Raw genomic sequence first — 15,470 nt, 5'->3', positions numbered from 1 at the left:
CTGCAGATCTAAACACAAGATAGCAGGCAACAAAACAGGAACCAAATCCAGAGAGGTGGAGAGTATTGCCTGGGAGACAGAAGCACAGAGGGTAGTCGAAATGACCCCAGTCACCTTCTCAGTATGCACCTGCAGGGTAGGGAGAGGTCAAGGGTCAATTGCAGCTTCTGTGGAGCTGAAAAACACACGCATACGCACACATGCACTTTCACAAACATTTAATAAATCATTATATATTGACTGTAGTTATCTGTTTTCATTTCATTTTGTGATATGACAAACCAATCGTATCAATTCTTTTTACACCTGTGTAATTAAATACAATTACCGAGAACAGTAATGTGAGGTTTTGTGGTGGATTGATAAGAATATTATGAAGGTGCCAAAGTAATTTATTGTTATATTTCACATTTATTGTAAGTCCTGTGTACAAAGTACAATAAAGAACGCTTCTGCACACACAACAGACAAAAATACAATAAACAGTTATGTTAAGTAGACAACATATACATACAGTATCTATACATTCATGTGAGGTAGATTATTGGGGCTTTATTTATACTCTTAAAAATAAAGGATTCAATAAGGTTCTTTGTCAGGCTGTATGGTTTCATAAAAAACAGAAAACCTTTCTGTTGCACAAAAGGTTCTTTGTAGTGCTAAAAGCTTCTACAGATGATAAAAAAGGGTAAGAAAAAAATGTTTTTAAGAACCTTTGACTTAAAAGGTTCTTTGGATAACCAAAAATGGTTCTTAAATTAAACCTGTTGTATAAGCCCCCCTACAAGAAAATTTTAACACAAAGAGAGTACACTGTACAATTCTTGGTTGTGTGAGGTATTGAGGTAGACAGTTTACATTAGTATATCAGGTAATATGAGGTGTTCAGGTAGATGAATGAGTTGAGCAATCTTGCTGAGATATATTTAGTAATGTGATGCAGTGTGATATTTTAGCTCCGCTAAACACAATGACAGGTATGACGACAGGTGACTGCTGATCTTTTTGATGTGATCTGCTCTAATTACCACTGAACACCAGGAATGTGGTAGAAAGCGTTTCTGTGTGTGTAAGAGTGATGGCAAGCGAAGGAAGCGTATAAGAGACCGAGAGTTTACAACCTGTGTTTGTTTAATTTTACAGTCGTTTAGACTGCAGTAAACACATTTCCAGATGGAGATTAGTTTGTACACTGTCCTTTTGTGTGGGTGTTTGTGTGAGACGCTAACCCAGACCACATGGTAAATTACTAAATGTCCTTTACACACATCTGCTTGTATCCCAAACCTTACTGTATATGTACGACACATCTATTGCACAAAATTTGTCAGGGTTTTAGTCTAAGCAATACAGCAATTGTAGTTGTTTATTGTGTCCTTAAGGGCAGTTGCCGTTAGATGAAGAGAAAATAAAATAAATAGAAAATGAAATAAATAGTTAAAAGACATCATATATGTTTATAACTGAAGTGACTTCTTTATTATTTGTTTCGCTATATAATCATTCTGTATGTCCATTACCTCATGCACATGCTAATTTCAGACAAAATGCCTAAAAAATAGCATCATTGTTCTTATAATTTTTTAGAAATAGATACATTTCATAAAAAGAGGATCAATGTCAAATGTGACAGCATGTATCAATTGATATTTTGCACTAAGAAAAGATCTCTTTAATATTTGATGTCAGAGATCTCAGAGATGTCAGAGATCTCAAAATGAATTCAAACAATTCTCATTAGATTCTCCCAAGACTACAAAAAAACAGACTGATCTCATGGAAAGTCCTGTTATAGTCACAAAAAATTTATTAATTTATTTGTGTCGATGGCACGAAATTCAGCTTTTTTGTGCCTTGAGCATGTATGTCTTTTTCATTTCATTCACACAAATTTTTTCGTTTTTCGTGTCCGTGGCATGACTCTCTTTTTTGTCGCATTTTATGTATTGTTTCTCATAGTTTTTCCTATTTTCTTACCATTGTCGCTTGGGGTTAGAATCACTTTCTGTTACATTTTTAGTCATCCTAACCCAAACCCCAACTCTAACCCCAACCGCAAGTGACAATGACTTAAAAATAGAGAAAAAAATGAGAAAACAATACATAATAAGACACGAAAAAGAAGGTCGTGCCGCAACGGACACGAAAACTATTTATAGAAATTTATGCAAGTGACACGAAAAAGACATTTGTGCTCAAGGCACGAAAAAAGCTGAATTTTGTGTCATGGACCCAAATAAATTAATCAAATTTTTCGTGACCATAACATGACTTGTCGTGCGATCATGTTGCCACATCTGAAGTTATGTTGTGTTACTATATTGTCCATAATTGTACTATTTGTGTCTAATTTGTTTCAAATATTTTTAGGTGAACATTTTTGACAAAGTTGAAACGTAAATTAAACAAATTGAGTACTATATTAAATCTTATTAGCTATTACAGAGCAACATCCAAGGAATCTACAGTACATCATGCTAATCCATTTAGGTTTTCTCAGGCAGGGTTAGGATCGTATTGTACCTGCAAATGTTTGGAAAGGCAAACATTTAAACTGAGAAACATTCACAAAAAAACAAATGGTGAAAAATTAAAATTGACCAAACAACTATTTTGGTGACATACAAATTTAGTTTAATTGACAGTCAAAAAATGTCCCAGACAAACAAATACTGTAAAAGGAAATGAAACTCAGAACACATTGAACGCCCATTTCACTGAATGTTTAATATATTTTAATCTTTAACTGCCTAAAAATCGTATACTGAAGATGAGTACAGAGAAAATAAAGATAGGCGCAGCAATGTTCCACATTCCAAATTCAGGTGGTTTCCGGTGAATTGTTATGTTGCATATTGTGTGATAAAAAGGCATGTTGTTGCTGTGGTTATGACTATGTTTGTTTGACTGGCATGTTAAATGGTTTCTACTGAGACAAAACATTTCATTTCCCCCAAAGTGTGAACAACAATACAAGAATTAGACTTAAATCCGTTGACAAAACACCCATAACACACGTACACACAAAAGCTGTCAGGTATGTGTCTTTGTTCTGGCACTGCTAAAAACATCTCAACTATTGTACAATTGTTAAAAATAGGTAACACAAGCATGTCAATACATGAAGTGATAAAAACACTGTTATGGTTGTAGAACCCTCCCATACTGTAGCACTTACTGTCATCACCTGTGAACGGCACAAAATCTGCCGTAACTATCTCCACCTGATTGTAGTGATGACCAGGGTGTAGGAACTATGTGGAAGGTGGACACGTTATAAATCCTGTCATCCTGCCTCATGAATATTAACTTAGTGACATGACATACAACCACCAATCCAAACTGACTTACTGAAAGGCATGAAGGTGGGAACTAACCAAATTAGGATGGCCATTTAATATTGCGTGGTTGGCAAGAGTTCATGCTTTTCTCATCCTACATAACCAGCTACAATTATATTTCTTAAAATGACACTTATTATATGGTAACACTTTACAATAAGGTTGTATTTGTTAACATTAGTAAATGCAATAGCTAAGATGACTAACAATGAAGTACTAAAAAAGTGCTAAAAAGTACTAAAACAAACGGTGCTATATAGCACCAAAAGTGGTTCTTTGCTCGTAATCATAGAGGAACCATTTTTAGCGCTACAGAGCACCTATATAGCACCTCTGTAGAACTAAGTGGTGCTAAAGCATGACTATAGCACCACTTATGGTTCAACATAACATATGGTTTTCTACATTGGTGATCTTAAGCACAAAAAATAATTCCTTATGATTACGAGACAGTGAACCACTTTTAGTGCTTTTAAGCACCATTTTAGTCTATAGTTCATCAGCATTATTACAATATTATTTAATGCAAATACAATTGTTTGTGTTAGTTCATTGTGCATTAAATCGCACCTATTGTCCGATTCACGTTTACTTCCTAGGATTAGTGACGTTGTCAAGACCAACATTATCATAATTCCGAATTTCCTCCTGCTTTGGACTCACAGCCTGTAAATTAACTCCTGTTAGCATTGCATTGTGCCCGAATCTTTCAAACATGGTAGCGTCACATTTCCGCCTGACGTCAGAGGTATTCAGGCCACACACAACGTATAGATTAGCTGGCCAATCAGGGACAGAGCTTTCAAATCCGTAAGTTTCAGGAAGAGAGTAAAATCTGGAGCTACAAAAATGCACGGTATGTGAAAAATAATGTTTTTTTTTACCACGCGAACACATTATATTATACCAAATGCACAAAATAACATTGTTTTAACGTTGTGTTAACAGTTATAGCCTTTGATTTTAGTAAAATTAACGTGAACTAAGATTAATAAGTGTTACAGAAGTATAGTTCAGGTTAAGATAATGAATTAAATAATATTAACAAATACACCCATTTTGTAGTATGACCAATGCTTGAAAATAAGTTTAAATTAAACTCTTTCTACAGAGATATAATGGATCTCGAAAAGCAGAAAAAATCAGATGAAAATTTTTTTAATCAGAATGTGACATGACAACATTATACAGTGCAAAAATTTACTTTCTTACTTGGTATCTTGTCTTGTTTTCAGTACATATATCAACAAATTCTTAAATCAAGATTAATTTTCTTTACGAGCAAAATGACCTAGTTTTTAGACAAAATATATCAAATTTAAGTGAATTTGTGTTTAAAACAAGCAAAAATATCTGCCAATTTAGCATCTTAATTTAAGAATTTTTAGATATTTGTACTGAAAACAAGAGAAAAATGCTAAGAAAGTAATTTTTTGCAGTGTAAGGATGTCATGAACCCATTTATAATCACAGACCAAGGGCATTTGTCCAAAAACAGATATTGCCAAACACATTTGCATGTACCACTAATGTAATACCTCATCTTTCATTTTGTTTCTTAATTATTTCATTACTTGCTTGAGTTATTGTAAACTGGCACATACATTAAGGCCCCAACATTGCAGTATATTAAGCCTTTAGGAACAAAGATTTCACATTAGCTTTCTCATCAGAATGTACATACATTAAATGCATCGGTGTGTCATGTTTTATCACCATCCTTGTTGCAATATATACAAGGATATACAATTAGGGTTCCCATAAGACAATCTGAGTTTATTATTTATTTTAAGGTTTAAGTTTGGATGCTATAAAAAAAATGCAAACACTTGTTTAACTGGCCAAACCTGTGACCAATGCAATATTATATAACAATGTACAAGTATAACAATGTTTTTTGCACAATGGCTGTCAGACTGTCAAGTGCCCACAATAATTACGGCAATGAGAAGAAATAAGTGAAAGGAAAACAGAGGTTTTGGAAAAGCAGAGCGTGAAAAAGAAAGAAAGGAGGAAAAGAAGAGTGTGGGAAAAATCAATAAGACTCCCGCTTCAAATCTGTCTGCAAAAGAAACAATCAACCACCTCTCTCCTTATACTCCCACTCTTTCTCTTTCTCCCTCACTTTCTCTGTGGGGTGGATAAACAGAAAAACCTACTCGGTACCTCTCTGCCATCAGACCACATCCACACACAGACACACACACACATACACACACACAGACTGTCCCAGACACACACATAGAGTGCAGAAGTGAAGTGGGCACCCCAGACTGTTATATTCAGTCCATTAAAAGCTGCCTAGAGTATTACACAAGCACGAATCACTGAGAAAGAGAGGACAAGGAATAATCTCCATATTATAGCATCATATTTTTTTGCTATTTAACTATAAGCACTTAGTCTATGGTAATTATATGTATCTTTACATGAAAACAGAAATCTATGGTATGTCTTCATTCAGACTGCTAAGTAAACATGTGCGTATGTGTATCCGTCTCTGAGTTGTAAGAATGAATGGTATTGCTGATTGTTCAGGGAGGCCTGGAGCAAGAGCCAATAATAATCCTGCATTTGAATGGACAGCTTATTCCCTCCCTGGAATTTCTCTGTCTACTCCGCCCTCCCCATTCACACGCCTATACTGTACATAAAAGAAGCGACAGAATAACACCGAGAGGAGAAGAAAAGGGAGGAAGAAAAGAAATCTGAAGTGGCTTACGTCCATCTTATAGCTATTTGTCCGGACTCCAGTGAAATTAGGGCACACTGAATGGCCATGCGTGTGTGTGCACATGCTTGTGCGAGACTGCGTGAAGCATGTCTGTGTTGTCCCATGACAGATGGGGGCACGAATGTGAGTGTGTTTGTTTCTCACTGCGTGTGTTTTTTGTGTGCGTGTAACAGATGGTTAGTTGTGGTATGCATGTACTCAACAGCTATCTGGACACTATCCAGTGCATTTTGAATATAGTACACAATACTGTATGACTCTGATAAAAGATACATTACGTATAATTAAACAATGAATCACACTGGACCATATCTGGATGAGAACAAACTTAAATCTACATTTTTAATGATGATTAAATCATAGAATTGTTTTATTAATTCATCATCTGAAATTAGTATTCATCAGGGACATTCACATTTATTTGTTCCCCTTTCACTCCCTGGTGGTGAGACCATTTGCTGATGTTACAAAGACGAAGAGTGGAAAGTCAAAAACATTTCTTAATTGCATTCCAGCATCCTTGACTATTTTCATAACGATAAACAGTTAACCTATACAAAAGATGGGGACGGACAATTTGGCATTTCCAATTTACCTATATGTCTTTGGTTTGTGTTATGAAGAAGAGTTATTTATGTTATGTTACCTATGAGGGTACGAGACACTCCAAAAAGATCTTTCCATGCATGACTTATATAACTGTACCCGTAACTTAGACATTTATAGTTTGTCTCAGTCGCTTTAAAGCATTTCTCGAATCATTCTTAAAGGCGGAGTCCACGATGTTTGAAAAACGCTTTGGAAAAGGAGACGGGCCGACTACCAAAACACACTTATAGCCATTAGCAGTAAGGAGCGTGTCTACTAACCGACATCGGCGTAGTGATATTACGCACTGCCCGAAAATAGTCCCCTTGGTTACTTTCAATGGCAGGGGACAATTTTTGGCCAGTGTGTAATATCACTACGCCTGCTGCAGCCAAGTCTTTGATTATTATGCTAGAATGAGAGTATAATCCTAACCATATCTGCCTAGAAAATGGCAACTTTTAATTTCCTGTCGGTCTTAGTACATGATGTAACTACAGAAGAGTCAAGTTTTAAACAGGAAAAAACATTAAAACTCTTTGGTTATTTTTTAGCGCGATGCTAATGGTCTAATCAGATTTAATGGATTGTGCTAAGCTATGCTAAAAGTGCTAGCGCCAGACCGGGAGATCAGCTGAATGGATTCCAAAATGGTAAGAATCAAATGTTTAACTCTAGAGGAGCTGGAAAATAAGCATATTTTCAAAAAAGTGGAATGTCCTTTTAAAGTTAATTCTTAAAGATGCAGTGTGTAATTTTTAAAAGTATTTCTTGACAGAAATGCTAAATAATTTACAAAAGTATATTCTCATGGGTGTAAAAAAACCTTTTAATAATGAACCATTATGTTTTTATTACCTTAGAATGAGGCATTTTTATCTACATATACCGAGGGTCCCCTTATGTGGAAGTCGCCATTTTGTGCCGCCATGTTTCTACAGAAGCCCTTAACGGACAAACTTTTTTATTAATTTGTCTCAGTCAATGACATGTTTTCCGGTGGTGGCTACAGTAGGTTCTCTATGCGTTTCAAAAGCGAGGGAAGAGCAGTGGACTGAGCCACTGGTTGCAATTTGCAACCTCACCACTAAATTTACACACTGCACCTTTAAAATAATGTGTGCATTCTAAGGACAATTTATATAAACTGCACATCATCATGGATGTCCTGCAAAACCCTACCACCTGTTCAAAATCCTTAATTCATCTCTAAAAAGTAAATTTTTACATCAGTGAACATGTCAGTCCCAAAATAAAAATGTTTAGCCATGTTGTCAATAAGTTAACAAAATTATATGTATTATACGTATATGTATTTTCACATTTTTTCTGTGAAGTAGTGACACACAAAGAATAAAGTACAAATAAAAAAAATAGAAAGGTTCACTGTACACTGTAAGAACTGTCATTTTTTTGTAACTCAAAATTTACTTGACAGCAATTTATCAATTCAGTTCTTATTTACAAAAGACTAAAACAAACTCTGGATAACATGCTTACAGTAACAGATTATAACACAAAGGCCAAAAATTTTCCACGACATGACTTGTATTTAAACTAATTCCTAAATGTTTTGAGGTGTAAGACTAGAAACCAGTGTAATGTATTTTGACTGAAAATATAGGAAACAGCAGCCAATTGTACATAACCATCTGCATAATTGTATTACAGTTACTTTGGTACATTTCTCAAAATTACCCGTTTAATTTTCACATCATTGTGTCACTTGTGCATCAAAAAAGCAGTTTCTCATTTCTTTGAAGAAGTTGCAAATGCTTTGGTACATCCATGCAAATTCTCTGCTGTTTCCTACATTATCAGTTGCTTATGTCATGTGATCAAAATTTATTATAACGGGTCTCTGTTGAATAGTCTCACCCCCCAAAACATTTAAGCAGTATAGTTCATAAGTATTTATATGCAAAATGGTTGAACAAGTTGTCATAATATGTCAAGCATCTTTCTATACATTTCTATTAGACTTTTTTTCTAAATCTGTCCTCAATTCGTAAATTGCTCCCAGGTGAATCTTGACTTTCTCTAACAGACAGAAACATCGGGAGATGTACAGTATAAAAACTGCACTGTAATTCCTACTGCATTGCATGTACAGTTTTCCTTAGGAGATTGTCCTACAGTATGTTCACGTTTCTACTTTTGTTTTTTATGCTATGCAGTGCTGTCTTTTCCTTTTTGTATTGCAATGACATGGTCTGTCAACAAATTACAGTACAAACAGTAAAAGCGTAAATGTGAATCTTGTCCAGTCTCTTGCAATCAAACTCCCACATACTAGGTGTAACCTACAATTTACAATAGTTTTTGCCATCAAAACTTCAGCCATAGTTTACATCAGAACATCCCTCCAGAGTAAACTGTTATATTGACAACATGACTTAGCAATTTGAGTTATCCGTACAATTTATCCGTACACAATGACACAAAGACTTGTCATTCTGATGACACCGACAGGTTTATTGACACAGATATTTACTTTTAAGAGATGAACTAAGGATTTTGAGCAAGAGACTGGCTTTTGCAGGTAATCCATGGTGTTTTGCTATTTGTTCGAGTTGTTTTGAGAAATGCACTTACTTTTGCAAATGTCAAGGATGATTTGAGAAATCTACCAAAGCAATTGAGAAAAACTGTAAAGCATTTCCAATTTGTCCAAAACAATGTGTTTTTATGTTGTGCACAGCTGACTTGATGATGTGAAGGTTTGAAGCAGTGGCGGCCGGTGACTTCTTTTTTCGAGGGCGCTCGATGTAAAGTTCGTCACAACATGTATGTAGCTTGTCATGTGTGTGGTTCGTCATTTCAAAATATGTGTTCTGCGCGTCGAGTGATCCTATGTGCATCACGTGTCTTGTCAAAATAAGGGCCTGCTGCAGACGCGTCTAAAGGGTTTATGATAAAAGAGATGCTCGCATTTGCCAGATACTCGCATAATCTCATGCGTAATCAGAGTTTACTGTTAAGGGACTGTCTTGCGTGTATTTTGTGAATGTGAGCGTCTCCTTTTTATAAAAGGTTTTGACACGTCTGCAGCAGGCACTTATTTTGACAAAACATGTGATGCACATGGTAAACGTGACACTACGAACACATATTTTAAATTTGCTCCCCTCGGATGAGCAGTCACAAGCCGCCACTGGTTTGAGTGTTTTGAAAATGTATTTCTGATCTGAGAAATGCTCCAAAACGACTGAGAAAAACTGTAAAATGAAAGGACGTAAAATTTGCTGGCTTTTATTGCAACAGTTACAATATTTCTTTGGTACATCATTTGCATGGATGTACCAAAGCATTTGCAACTTCTTCAAAAAAAAATGAGAAACTGCTTTTTTGATGTAAGTGACACAATGCTGTAAAGATTGAACAGGTAGTTTTAAGAATTTCGATTGGGATCTGAGAAATGTACTAAAGCGACTGAGAAAAACTGTAACATGTCCCCAGATGACTATGTAAAAAGTAAAAAGTTGGTTCAACTTAAAAACAATACTTCAATTGGTAACACCTAAAAATATTAAAGGAGCCATGTCACAAGACTTTTTAAGATGTAAAATAAATCTTTGGTGTCCCCAGAGTACACATGTGAAGTTTTAGGTCAAAATACCATATAGATAATTTATTATAACATGTTAAAATTGACACTTTGTTTTATTTAAAAAAAAGAGCAGTGCGACGCGGCTTTTCATATTGCTAAGCAACCACCGAGTCAGCTGTCTTGTCAATCAAATATTAAAGCGTGAGTGCTCTTTTGCTGTTAACTGTCATATTAGCAGAAACTTTAAAAAGAGGACGCTTGCTCTGACCTTGTTTGAGGGTGAGAGGTGCACAAACACACAGGAGAGAGTGAGCGAGTGGAGTCCGGTTCTTCAAAGCAACTGTAAACTTCCCTCACCACAACGTAAGGGCCGCCTCTCCTCTCATTCGATTGGACAATGGAAAGACGCGAATGACGTCGGACGCTTCTGCGCTCTCAGCGCTCCTTCAAAAACGCGTGCGCGGCAGACGGCAAAAAACCGCAAGGCACCCGGCGCGCATAAACAGCGCGCAAACGCGCCCTGCCCATAGAATAACATTCAAAAAAGGCGCCTGCAACTGCCATAAACGCTTTTGGTGTGACTGGCCCCTAAGGGGCGGTATTATTATAATAAGATCTCCTTATGACATCATAAGGAGAGCCACATTTCAATGACCTAATTTTTCAAGTGCTTGCAGACCAAAACTAAATCTTTTTCACAGTTTCTAGGTTGATAGAACTTGCTTCAACTTAAATTTTTCACTTTTCACATTTTTTAGGTGCTACCAATTGAAGTTTTTTTTTAAGTCAATCCAACTTTTCACTTTTTACAGTGTATAGTGTCCCTCTGATAATTGAGAAACATTTTATGCCATTATTATACAACAAAAAATTCCATAGGAACAGTTTTGAAATTTAACCAGAATCCCTGGTGGCATTATGGGTAATGTGCTATGACATTTGACGACTAACATTATTCTGAATCACATTTCGAAAACCCAACCAATCTGAAATTGGTATCCCATACCTTAATATGTAATCTACGCAACATGCCAATCGATTAAGCTCAGATGTGTTAGGGGGCCAGGCACAGCCCATAGAAAATATGTGAGTGTATGTTGGACAGCACCTGTCATCTCTGTATAAGGTACCAGACAGAGTTAATGAGACCAGCGATTCAGTGAATGACTCAATTCATCTTCATTAGTGGGCTCAGACACCGTCTCTCTCCTTTTTCCTCATTCACATACACACTTTTTCCAGACATCTTTATGCAGATATACAGTACATAGACATTCATTGTGTCATGCCATAAAACTGAGTTTTTCCTCATTAATAATAATACCACATGGCCTGATAGCATGTCCATATTCATAACAGGACACATAGTAAGAATGTCTCAATATGCAGCCATTAAAATGAGATATGTTTAACAAGTTAACATGATTGTTACAATTGTTATACCTTTTACATTTTTCCAGAGCATTAAATGTTAAAATGTCTAAAACAGACATCCCAATGGTTTAGAAAATGATTTTTTGATCTATCATAAGACCTTAGTTTTTGGTCTCTGAGAGTTTTAACAAAGCTATAGACAAAAACGTGTGTGTGTGTGCGTATGCGAGCACGTAAATATTGATTAAACCTGACGTTTTTCAGCAGGAGGAAGTAGATACTTCAAAGCTGACTTTTAACACACAAGCACACACACAGATACACACACAAATGCGCGCACACACACACACCTCTGATTTTCTACTTCAAACACTTGCAGTGTTTGCTCTGAAAATAAGACTGCTGTGTATCCAAAAGATTAATTTCCTATGCGGAAAGGAGAAAAAGTGGAAAACAATGACGCCACATATCTGCTCAGCTAGTTCATAGCCATAACAATAATGATAACTGCATTGACCCCTGTGATCCTTTCAAACACATTTTAAAGTCAAAATGACATAAACTCACCTAAAACTGTCACTGCTAAGACTGCACAGGTTGAAAAATGGTTTTCGACTAACAAATTCAATCTGAAGCAAAACAGGAAGATTATTAGTAAGAACGCAAACCATGTGCTATATTTAACCAAGCATACACACAGAGAGCTCACCAATTATTAATAAAGAAATAAACTACAATCAACCTGTAGAGAGACACATGGGTCTTTGTGGCATTTCACAAAGCATTCACGCACACACACTCGCCGAGGTCTCATGCCAGATTCAAACTGCCCTGGCCCACTGAACCACTCACCGAAAACAGTGTGTGCCAAACACACACACACAGACACACACTGCTGGCAGCCGTAGGTTGTCAGGCAACAGATGGTTTCACTGAATGAGCCTCTCATGAGAGATAACTGATCTGGAAACGCTCAAACTATTACACAACCGAACGCTAACCATTCACAAACCAAAGAGAGACCACAAATGAGCAGTAATGCTAAATAAAAAACATTAAGTAAACACATTCATACCATTACATCGACCAAAATATCAACCCTCTGGGCACTTTCTCTTTAAATAGATAACGTAACACTTGTAGTCTCTCAAATCTATCAGCATTTTGGTCAAAGTCGGTACTACAATTAACATTACTTATACTACATTGTATGCAGTTGAAACAGGCCAGGCAGTGTGTTAAAGTAGTAAGGTACTTGTATATAAACCAAGGGCGTAAATTTTCTACCAAACAATTCATCTATTTTTTTTTATAACCAATGATGTCCATATGTGTCTTGTGTTTTTACTTATTACTTGTTTTATGTAGGCTAAAATTTATTTATCCAATAATTTAAATGACATTAAAAAAACAACCGCTTTCTGTAAAAATAGCACAATTTGTGGTACACAAATGTTTAACAGATCTCTCGTTCTTTGTAGTCCTGCCTCCCTAATTCATGTGTCTAATAGGACTGGCTTTGCCTTTCTTGTCTCACGTCGCTTTGTCTTTTCTCACTAATGTGTGACGTAGGCTGCAGCTGCATTTGGCTGAAGCGCAAAAGCTCTGTCAAAAAAAGATGTGATGTGCATGATTTTGATGGCTACCAGTAAATTAGGAAGTAAGCGTTCTTATACCAACAGTTGTATGCTTAAAATACTGGATAAGTTGTGTTACATATTGATTCAGGGTGTTTTTGATGAGCTGTATAACCTTATAAAATAAAGTTATGACAACACGTTCTTACTCCCAATTCGTCACATGTTGACGTTTGGTCAGCGCCCCATCTGCGTCACTTTTTAACGCACAGGGTACCCATCTGCCGTGGTTTTTCACATGCAGGGTGCTTTCAATAAGAAACTTTTGTGTCAATACGAGACGCAATAGCCTTCATAATTTTACAGTCATTATGAAATTATATAATTGTAATGTTTAAAGGGGACATATAATGAAAATCTTATTTTTTTCATGTTTAAGTGGTATAATTGGCTCCACAGTGCTTGTATCAACCTAGAAAATAGAAAAAGAACAACCCAGTAACTTAGTTTTGGTAAACAATTTTTTGCAAGCATGTGAAAATATAAGTCATTGAAATTTGGCTCCTCTTGTGATGTCAGAAGGGGATAAAACCACCCCTTAATCTGCACTATCAACCACAGCACTGTCATTTAGTGCAGAGATCAGCTCATTTGCATTTAAGGGGACACACCCAAAATGACGTTTTTGCTCACACCTACAAAGTGGCAATTTAACATGTTATAATAAATTATCTGTGTGGTATTTTGAGCTTAAATTTCACATACTCTGGGGACACCAAAAATGTATTTGACATCTTAATAAAGTCTTGTGAAATGTCCACTTTAAATTTGCCTTTATCACTATGACATCCTGTATGTCAAGGCATGGTTTTTAATTTAAACAACCAGCAGAACTGCATTTACATTACACTATTTAGACATTTGCACCTAACCCAACTCTTAAAGCAACACTAAAGAGTTTTTGTTCTTTGCTCCCCCTACAGGTTAGAAGCGGAATTGTCCATTACCACTATCGTAAATACTGCAGCATAGCTGGCTCTGATTGGATTGTAGGTCTGCCGTAAAGCAAGTTTTTGTAGTTTTCACTCGAACTACAGGACAGCGACCTGACAGTTAGAAACTTCTTTCGTGCAGTTTTGGCCGATAGAGGGCTGCAAAGCGAATGTGAAAGTGCCGTTCCCCCTGTTTCGAGTGGATGAACGACTAAAACTTTTTTGGAAACGTAGTTTTAAGGTAAAAAAAAACTCTTTAGTGTTGCTTTAAAGGTCACGTTCTTCCTGATCCCATTTTTCAAACTTTAGTTAGTGTGTAATGTTGCTATCAGAGCAAAAATAATACCTGCGCTTTTTGAATAAATTGTGAATCTATAGTATACTGCTTTTAAAGGTCTCGTTCTTTCTGTGTTTTTGAAGCTTTGATTGTGTTTACAGTGTTCATGATATAACGTGTTCATGAGTTCAAAACGCAGTATTTTTCACACAATTTACTTATCTGTATAGCGCTGTTTTACTGTCCTAAAATCTGGCTGATGTCTTTCTTGTTCTCTAAAGTTACTCCTTCAGAAATACGGAACGAGTTCTGATTGTGTAGTTTGTTTAGTGTGTTGTGATTTGACAGCAGCTTAGCTTAGCAGAGCCGTTTGAGCCAAAGCTAGTGACTGACGTATTCCTGTGGGTGGAGCTTAGTCAAAAACTGTTTTATTGATGTCATTAAAGCAGGAAATAGAGGGATGTAGTCCAAACCGGCCGTTCGCTGTAGGCTTTAAAAGGGGACTTCTGTTAAAGAAAATATATCGCCTGGCAGTGAACTTTGAGCTTTATCATTTTGCAGGTATTATTTATGCTCTAACAGCAACACTACACACACTAACTAAAGTTCGAAAAATGGAATCAGGAAGAACTTGATCTTTAAACATAGTAGATCACTGGTTCTGTATGCTCTACACTGACATGGAGCTGTTCTCATACATGAAGCCTTCAGGAGGGGCGTTGTTTGCGTATGGCAGTGTATGGTATTCGCTATACCCTAGAATTCAGACAAAACAGCAGAAATGAACAGGTTATGATGATGCTCATTAAAAATAATTTGTTTATATGTTTAGTAAAACATATCTGAACATTGTGTTGGACTTCATGCTGCATCACAGGAATGACATGAAGTATTGCGGGAGCAAGTCTAAAGCAAACTCTTCTGTATGATTTCTCAAATTGCCCTTGCGGTACTTTGATTTTATCCGTATGTTGTTCGTTCCAGCGCAGCTTGATGTTGAACACAACGTATGACAGCAGACAACCTGCGATGAAGTT

This window comes from Misgurnus anguillicaudatus, chromosome 3 (assembly GCF_027580225.2).
Source record: "Misgurnus anguillicaudatus chromosome 3, ASM2758022v2, whole genome shotgun sequence".
Lineage (NCBI taxonomy): Eukaryota > Metazoa > Chordata > Actinopteri > Cypriniformes > Cobitidae > Misgurnus > Misgurnus anguillicaudatus.
The sequence above is the reverse complement of the archived record's forward strand: the minus strand, read 5'-3'. Positions refer to the sequence as shown.